At 42.3% G+C, this 10,168-nt stretch overlaps 1 pseudogene; it reads right to left on the bottom strand.

The window, feature by feature from the left end:
• Positions 1-829: 829 nt before the first annotated feature.
• On the bottom strand, positions 830-7,359 carry LOC122331669 (annotated as a pseudogene).
• Between the last annotated feature and the right edge of the window lie 2,809 nt (positions 7,360-10,168).

Here is a 10,168-nt window from a genome sequence, read left to right as displayed (position 1 = left end):
GTAAGACTTTGGTGCCATGTTAAAAATGGAAAAAAATCAAAGTTTATTTAGAGTAAAGTTGCAACATTACAAGAATAGAGTCGTAATACCATAAGAATAAAGTCAAAACATTTGACATATTACAAGAAGATAGTTGAAATATCGCAAGACTAAATTACATCTCCTTGTGACACGTTTTTCATGTAGTGGATCAGTAACACCAGAAATGAGCATTAATTTAGCTGCACCTGCTTGGGTTAAAAAAAAAAAAAAAAAAAGACATGCATGGATGCATGGCAGGTCAACCGAGGTCCAAACAACAAAGTGTGATGATTGAACAAGAATGATTGTTTGACGATATAGTAAATGTTCAGTGTTATTAAAATGTTCAGATGACACTTTACTTGAAGAGAGTGTAGGGCTGACAGTATCACTGGCTTCACTCACTCCTCATACTTTACCCACTATCCTGTAGCGGATCAAGTACTGCTTCCAGGTGCCAATTCAGTCAGTGAGAAGTCTCATCAGCTGTGTTCTATGAAAAGCCACTGCTCTTCAGCATCAGAACCTCACTTTTACCTGCTGGTACTCCACTGTATTTCATTGTTTCTCCAGTTGAGGACTTCTGCAGTTTCAGCAAAGCGGTTTGTGCGAGGACATTCTTTACTATTGTGTGGTGGAAGTTGACCACGTACGGGCTCAGAACTTTGTGTCACCACCTTCCCATTTTCTAAGCAAATAGATGAGAGGAGCCTGGAATGGAAGGATTGGAGATGGCAGAAATAACGAATTTGATGTTCTTCTCATTTTATTGGCCTCTGAAAAATTTCTTGAAGACTGATAAGTTCTCTCATCTTTGCAAATTGACATCAGGATCTTGGAACCACTTTCTGACATCAGATGTCACAGAAGGCTGGTTTATTTTTTCATCTAGCTTTATAAACTTCTCAGAGTTCACAAACTCTGCCAGGGTTGAAAGATATGGGTCTTTATATTTCAGAGATGTGAAGGTCAAGCACACTACGGCTTTAGTATCAGGATCAAGAAGGATGCCATTGAGCCTGTCTGAATCTTCAGTGTTAATCTCCTTCAGCGTCTTGCTGGGATTATTCAATAAGTAAAATTCAGACTTTGCATCAGATAACCATTGGTTAAATAGGAAGTCCAGCATTGAAAGAGGAGCTGCTGTGTATCATCAGAATGTCTACTACAGAGATTGTTCCGGCACACTTCCTTCACGAATGGCAGGCAAGTATCTGCCAGTGCTTTCTGGAGCATCATCCTGTAAGTGCTAAATGAATCCTGAAATGAGCACAGCCTTTTTTGACGCTACTGAAAACATTCACCTCTGTTCTTCTGGACAGGTCATTGCATTTCCTCTCTACCTCTCTCAGCCCCTCCATCATATCTTCCCAGTGTTGGAAATCAAGCGTGTGCTGATTTCTCTCTCCAACTGAGCTGCTTTTGTATCCAGCAGACAAAGAGGATAGAGCCAGACTTTTATTGGCACTGCATTCTGTGGAGTTTTCTTCAACAGATTGGGAGTTCTTGTACACCTCTACGGCCTCTAGAGTACGTTGTGGAGTCTGCTCCAGATGGACATCACCATGAAATATGCAGGTGATAGTCTCAGCCTTTTATTATCCTCCTCTGTCATTTTTAAAGCTCCTTTTCCCTCAATGCAAAATCCAGGGATCTACTTTACACCATGACATTCAGTTCTCCCTCAATGTCCTGCTTGTTTTCATTTTCTGCAAATGAGCGTTCAAACACCATGAAGGCATGAGCTCCGGTACCCATACAGCCGTGACTACATGAGTTGCAGTTTTCTGGTCGAATACCTGAGCGTAGATGATCTTTCCCAGCTGAGTCATAGTGAGTTGATCGAATCTTGATGTTTTTCGCTGTAATGCATTGTTACTCTGGACTGCTGATTTGAAGATTTGGTGTCATTCAGGAACTTGGCAGATCCTCCACCTCCACCAGCCCCCAAAAAGCTTGCCTTCAGGGAAGCACTTACATTGAGAGATTGGACTTACACTAGATAGAGAGTCAGAGCTACTGAACTTCAAATCTGTCATCAGCTGTGGCCCGACTGTCCAGATCTTCCTCAGTGATTTCTTATCCCACAAAGTAACACCTGAAATGAGAAGAGTTTTAAGTTACATACATACAATGGACACAGTGAAAACTTGTGAGCTTACTTAAATTGGTTAGATAAGTACTTTATATAAGTAGAAACACTTTATAATAAATTGCATTTTTATTAACAAACATGTAATGCTGAACAGATGATTAGATAAGATACAGTTATATAACTAGTAACTGATTACTGTGCTCTAGGAGGCCCCATCGACTGTTTTCCATTTGGGGATAAAATGTAGGTAGGTAGTGTAGTATGACATACCTGTCTGGTTACGGAAAAGCATAGCTGTCTCTCATGGAATCTTACATTACCTAACTTAAAGTCTGCATAAAATTAGAATTGCTAGTTTAAAAGGTGTCCTATCGGTACTATACCTCCACCTTAGTTACTGCTGGTAATTTGGACAAACAAAATAATCACTGTCTTGTACAATGACAGCTGTCATTGTGAAAAACTTTGATCCTATATATTTTTATTTATTGCCTGTGTTCTTTTTGATAAGACTTTGAATGTTTGCACTGCTCTTTTGGGTATATTATCCTTAACCACGGACGTGCTTTAATCAATGAATTATTCTCCATGGTAGCTTTGGAATCTCCCAAGGGTTCAAAGGTGCACAAGAAGAGGTCTCTTCCTGTTCTCCTGAAGCTGGCACATGCTTTTACCATTACTTCCAGAGCAGCATCTATCTGAGATGCCACCAGATCAATCTTGGGCTCTCTGCTAAACTCCTTCATTCTGGTTATGCCTGGAAGGTGGCCACTAAGTAACTGTCTAAGAATGGCTGCACGTCCTTGAGGGTGAATCACCATGCACACATCACAATACACAGCCTCCTGGACACTGAGTTTGTCCTGTTTATTAAGATATGTTCCCAAAGGTAGGATCCTACAAACTCTTGGGCAATTCTCTAAGCACATACTCTTGTCGTGTACCAAAACAGGATCGGCCTTTATCAAAGGGAGACACACATAATTTTCATCCAGCAGCAGCACTCACTCTTGCTCCTCTGGGGTCCCTACTCCTTTTACAAGCAGCGGCAGCTGGATCAACCAACCAGCAATTTTATGCTCACCGCCAACTTAATACACAATACACCCCCAAAGTCAATGCCCATCTTTGAATACACGGGAAGCGTAAAGAGTTAAACATTAAACATTGCAATCAGGGGCTTGCCCAGATCGGCTTGTGCCATACAAGCGTGTTTCATGTGTGACTCGCGTCTCCCAAGAGGGAATCAGCGATCAACTGGCTGCACTAATCACCAGAGATCGGTCACACCTGCAAATCATCAAGTTAGGCTTTAAGAAGCCCCACGTGGAAGAGGACAACGGGTTGAGCTACGACTCCATGTCAAGCGGACTAACGTTATTTCTCTCTTTTTCCCTCTTGGACAGCAGCGTGTGACCGACTCCTCTGCACCAGAGCACTCCATGGACCCAGCACCAACGGAGACTGGGATAAAGAGCACCTTAAATCACCGAAGCACAGAGCCTTCACCCTTCTGCACTTCCTTGTGTTATCACTAAAATAAATCCACCCTCCAGGGCCTTTATTTTGAGCTCTTCTTCTTCGTGTGATTCTTCACCCCGTTACACATGATTCTGCTTCCCATCTGCTTGTGACTTTAATTATTCTAACAGACAACAAACTGAACTTCTCAATAAATCATCTCTGCTATGCCATAAATACACTTGCTATACCTTATATATGCTTGATTTGCTTATTGGAAGTTATGACATCTTAATCGATGCATTACACATTTTTACCTCTATGCATTAGTGTAATCATTATTTCAGTAAGAAATATTATAGTAATGTTTGTATAAGAGATGTTGTGTCTGTACTTGAAAAAAAAAAAGCTAAGCTTATTGACTACAACTTGGAGTGAATGAAATATCAAAATGTTGTTGTGACAGTGTGGTTCAGGAAGAGTCCTCAACGAGGATATTACTTTTAACAGCTTTTAATCTTCTAAACAAGGACAACTAATAATACAGACAGGCAAGGTAGGCACACTTCCAAACACATTAAAGATTTCAGACCGGATGATCGGCAGATCCTTTTCCTATCTAGCACCTAAACTCTGGAACAATCTCCCTAACTCTGTTCAGGAAGCAGACACACTCTGCCAGTTTAAATCTAGATTAAAGACACATCTTTTTAACTTAGCCTCACACATAACACACAACACACTTTTTATTATTCAAATCTGTTAAAGGATTTTAGGCTGCATTACTTAGATTTGCTGGAACCCGGGAACACTTACTCCTACAATACGATGTACTTGTGACATCGTAAAAAGATTAGTCCTGTCTCTTTCTCAATCTGTTTTCACAGTTTGTATCCAGACTAGATGGGTGGATCAGCACATAGAGATTATGTTCATCAGAGACCAGAAAACCTAGATCGCCCGTCAACAGATCACCAGATCCTGATGCACACACACACACACACACACTAAGTCATTTACACTATCTGACACAGCTGCGCTTTTAAAATTGAACTGGAAGTTAAGTGCTGGGCGTCCGGCCAGAGAAGAACTGACCCCAACTGAGTCTGGTTTCTCCCAAGTTTTTTTTTTTCCATTCTGTATGCATGGGTTTTGTTTCCTTGCCGCTGTCGCCTCTGGCTTGCTTGGTTGGGGACACTTAACTTCTAGTGATTTAACGTTGAATTGATTACAGAGACTGTCTCTGCATTTAATAAGAAATTGGTCACTCACGTCATTATACATCCCTGTCATTGTACTCTTCTACAATATACTGTACAGTGCTTTGATGCAATCTGTGTTGTTAAAAGCACTATATAAATAAAATGATTGATTGATTGATCTGAACTGAAACAAACAGGAACTTATGACAAAGTAAATTACTAAATTAACAAGGCACACCTAGAACACAATGAGACGATTGACAGAAAGCAGGGCACAAAGAGCACATGGGACAAGAAAAAACTACAACAAAGAGTCCAAATATGTGTCCCTCACACCGAAAAACAAAACTTAGAAAACAGGAAAAACAGGAACTTGGGAAGAGGTTCCAGGGAGGATGGGCCCTCAGTAGGGGTTGGCAAACCAAGTGAAGTGAGGAACAGATGGATTGAGAAGCCAGGAAGAGACAGGAGGAGTCTGTAGCAGATCTGTAGGATCCAGAGCACAGCCATGACGGCCCACGGTGGAACTGATGAAGGAGGAGCCATGGAGGAGGAATGGCCATCGACTCCTTGGGGCCGACTAACAGCAAGCGAGCAGCTGGTGAAGGAGACAGAGACGGAGAGATCTGCAGGGCTTTTAATAAGAGATTGGTCTGAACAAATATAGGTTGTATGCTTTGGAAGACCAGTGTTTGAAGAGAGAAGAGGGGAGAGACCCTTCTCTGCTGCAGTAGTGGCTGCCTATTCTGAAAGAATGTGTACAAAAATTTTCTGATGAGATTCCGGAATAGGCAGGACTGATTTGAGATTCTTTTTAGAACTAGAATCGTGAAACAGGCCTTTGAAATCGTCTGTAAACATCCGGTCTTACTTTTTAGTTTTTTTCTTCCTTTTGGCTGGAGCAGGAATATTTGGTGAAGCTGTGCCTGCTTGGTAAGCGGAGTACAGCGAGAGGAGCCCGGCCTCATTAGCGCAGCGCGTGAGAATGGAATGCTCGCGTTCATGAGTGATTGACACAAAGCCAGAATTTTTTTTTTTTTTTCATGTTTGAAACTAATGAAAGGCTGAATTATGAGAAGAAGCCAGGGAAACTTGCAGACGTCTGGAAGGTGTAGGCAAATGTGATCTTATATGCCTTGGATCTGCATACTCAAGTTCATGGTCTTGGGGAGACTGGTCCTAGTTAGACATGCAGTGATACAAAAGAGGATCTTGTATAAAAGAAGCTTGTATGAATTTATAGAAGGCTTCTCTTTGCTTTAGTTGAATAATGGCATAATCAGGAAACGAGAAGCCAGCCTTTTTAATTATAGTGTGTGCTTCTCCCAAACTATGTTTATGTATGAACTATGTTCCTCCCAATCACGCCCCTCCAAGTGTCGTTAGTATCACCAATGTGAGCGATGAAGTCCCCCTGCAGGACCCGGTCTGAGCACTTTCAGACTCTCAACTTTGCAAACATAACCATAACCACATTTAATATGTAACAACATGTGGAGCATGCGTGAAGCATACCTGCAAATGCACAAGAGGTCAAAAAGGTGACTTAATTCGGAACTTAACCCAAAATATATTTTTTGGACAATTTAACATGTAAATGAAACATTCTTGTGCACTCTGACAACAAAATAATGAAAAAAAAATTAGCAAATTTTATTTTAGACTGGGCATACTATCATTTCACCTGCAGATAAAACAGCTGAGTTGTAAAGTTGCCAAGTTGAAAGAACAAATTAGTTAAAATTTGTATGAGAAGGATGCATTACATACGAGATCTGGCAAGCGGACAAACCTTGGAATAGAATGACGTGATGCACACGTATCATGTCTTCTTCAAATGAAATAGTGTGAATAAGTACACTGATACAGAGGTACATCTGATCATGAACAATGAACAAACTTTTTGTTTATATAACACACTTTCTGAAAAGTCTGAACAAAGTCCCCCTACACTGTGTATTTCAGATCTGAGGTGTGAACGAGGTTTCATGATCCTTTAAGATAGAAGTACCTGAATGAAGGAATCCTTATGGCAGTCATACAGCATACCAGGATACAGAGGTCTTCCTAGGGCTGCCAGTTCAATGGTTTGTGATGTCATGTCTGTAGTAGAAGAAACACAGCAAGAACAATGAGAATATTTCTTAATTCATAAACCTTAATGAGGAATTTTATCATTCTTAAATTACTGTTAAAAAATGATGTACAGTCTAAGAAATATAGAAAGAATAATTATATAATTATTAAATAATTAAATAATTATTTTAAAAAGCGTTCAACAAAATGTTCACAAAACTGTGCCCAATGCAATCAAATCCTGTTTAAAAGTCCAATAAAAACAGATGAAGACATAACTCTTTGGTTTAACTTGAATGCAGTGACTCTAATCAGATTAGACAAAACGTCATGGAGAAATCTTTAAATAGCCCAACATTGCTGACATTTAAATCTATTAATGCTATCATTACACTACCTGTGTCATTTTAAGTCATGTCTCACCTGTAGTTTCTGTGCACTCTATGGTGTGTTAAGAAATTTAGTCGTCTGGTAATGTCTTCGACTGAACTCTGAAGCAGCTGGATTTTTCTGTTCTTTATAGCACTCTATCTGGACCTGATCCATGAAAGCCTCACCCACACCCACATGTGATTTCATTCGTTTTCTTTAATTGAAGTCTGAAGCCAGCTGGACTTCTGTTCTTTGAAATGTTCCATGAAAGCTTTATCACAGGGAGCGAACGTATTCTGATTCTAGTTAAACCAGTAAACCTTACCCACAGTGTGGCTTGCCTGAGAGTGCAGCCCTTGAGGGCTCTGATTGCTCCGGGAGAGCCCTCTTTGAGGAGGGGGTTTTCAAAGGTGAGCCTCGCAGCTCAGGACTGATCTCGTGGGGCTTGCAGCATGATCTGAGATCATCAATGACCCGTCCCAGACCACCTCCACACCAGAGCCTGCCAGTTTACCCGATCTGCACACTGTGGTGGATTTAAATGACAGAAAATTAAAGTTTTCACATTATATTGAATATCTTTAATATTTATGTGAATTGTCTACTGTATCATCCCCTAAACCTACCCATGACAGTAAAATTCTTACATTTTATTTACTTTTATATTTTTATCATTTAAACATCAACATAATGTATTAAAATTTGTTATTTTAAAAGCTTTTATGTTCACGGGTACTGTAAACACTGTATACCTGCCCATCAAAAAAGTATTCAAAATGTGAGTACGCTGAAATTATAAAAAAAAATATTTTCTTTTAATGCAGGGGTAATAAAATAACATTTTAGTACATGTATAACATACTTTATAAGAATAATCATATATTGTCTTAGTTGACAAAAAAATGTTTTACATTATTCTGGGAGCAATGATGTTCATACCACAAATGAAATGTACCAACAAAAATGATTCTCACACACACACACACACACACACACACACACACACACACACACACAGTGAATCCCCACGCACACAATGGTTTTTAATTATATAAATAAGCATGCAATTCGTTGATGACTCTTTTAACCCATGGACAACAACACCAGCCCCACTCCAGATCCAGAGCCTAGCCCACCACTTCACCACGATGCGGAACCAGAGACTATTCCCCAGGCGCCCACCAGAGACTGTTCTTGGCGCTCCCCCAGTGCCCGCACCTCAAGCACTCCCTCCAGTGCCCGTGCCTCCTCCAGTGACCGCACACAAAGTTTTCCCACCCTTACCATTTTTCCATCGATGGTTCCCAGCAGCCCCTGCGCTCACCATCTAGTGCTTGCACGGGTCTGCCGGTCACCATCGACGTCAAGGGTGGAGGATCCCCTTACCTCATCGTCCGGCTTTCATGTCCTGGACTCCACCCGGCCCGTAGACCCGTCGGTTCCCACTTGGCTCCTAGCTCCCTCCTCTCACTGTGGTCAATCAGCTCTGCCAGGCTCCATCGTCCCTCGGCTCCGCCTTGGTCTGTCGTCCGACCATCTGTCCTCTCTTCGGCCGCCTCATCCCTCCATCCTCCGGCTCTGTCAGGACTGTAAAAACAATGATTGCTACCTATTGTGATGGGAGGAGCCAACGACAGACACAGTGGGCGTGGCGTCAGGCCTCGGAGGCTTTTATTAAAAGAAAAAGGTACAAAATAAAGTGTCCAGGGGAAAGTGTCCAAATAAACGGGGAACTGGTGTCCTCGTTGTGCTGCAGGGAAGTGCAGGTCAGACAGTGTTCCAGGGGAAGGGTCCAGGTAAGGGGCGAGAGTCCGGCGGCCGCCTGCGCTCCCCTCTCTGGTCGGGGCACTTCCGCGGCATTTCCGTTGCTTCTTTCCTCTGGTCGGCAGAGTTGAAGGGGATAAACAGCTCGGCATCCTGGCCCGTCAGCGATACACTGGTGCAGTCGTCGCCTGGACTACGGGGTCCCCAAAGCGCTTCTAGCGCGGCGAGGCAAGCTCCTTCGCTCACCCTTCCTGGACCACGAGGACACCAGCGTGCATGCATGGGGAAGAGACCGTCTCTCGAGGAGAGGCGCACTCGGTATTTATTGGCGGCGGTAACAAGGCTTAATTCCCTTCAGGTGTGCCTCATCACACGCCTCCAGACCTGAGCAATACCAGCCCCTCTCTCGACACGCCCACTCCCCGCCGGGAGCCTGGTGAAGGCGGCGAATAAAGGACGGGTGATGATTACAATAAAGGAGAGGCAGCCAACTCGTCACACTATGTTGACAAAACAATCAAATCTGGGAACAGTGGAAACCAGAATCCCACTATGCCATCAACATCACTCAGCAGGCAAGCATAGGAAAAACTACAGCAGAGCTCACACTGGGCAAGCAAGTGCTGGGTTCACTGGAACACCTAATCCACGACCACCTTCCCTGATGAGGCTGCATATTCCTGATGGAACAACAGAACATCATGGTGGAAGAGGTGAAAAGAAAGATGAGAACAAGCTTGCAGCTGTGTCTGTTTTCCTGTTTGCTTTGCTCTGGTGAGAGCGATGTGGCACACCAGGGAATTGCCCTGATGTCACTTTAATTAGTGGTATTTTCACTTCTGATGAAGAGGAGGTCGATTGAGCGGCATTCATCAGCATATGTGTTCAATAATGAAATATATAGATCGATCGGATGTATTATTTTCTATTGCCTTGTGACTCATTGGACACCTCTTTCTAAATAGCTGAACTCATGTGGGGAATATTAAGAGGATTTGGTCGCAGAACAGTGCTCGTTAATACCATGCTCCCGGACTGCATACAATAATACCAGTGAGCTTTATTTATAATGCTTTATTGGGTGGTTGTTCTGCACACTTGATAAACATACTTCAGCTAGTCCAAAGCGCAGCAGCTAGAGTCCTTTGTAGAACTAAGAAGTATGATCATATTAGCC

The sequence above is a fragment of the Puntigrus tetrazona genome, unplaced genomic scaffold (assembly GCF_018831695.1).
Source record: "Puntigrus tetrazona isolate hp1 unplaced genomic scaffold, ASM1883169v1 S000000001, whole genome shotgun sequence".
NCBI classification, from domain to species: Eukaryota; Metazoa; Chordata; class Actinopteri; order Cypriniformes; family Cyprinidae; genus Puntigrus; species Puntigrus tetrazona.
This window is presented reverse-complemented; position numbering and strand designations above follow the sequence as displayed.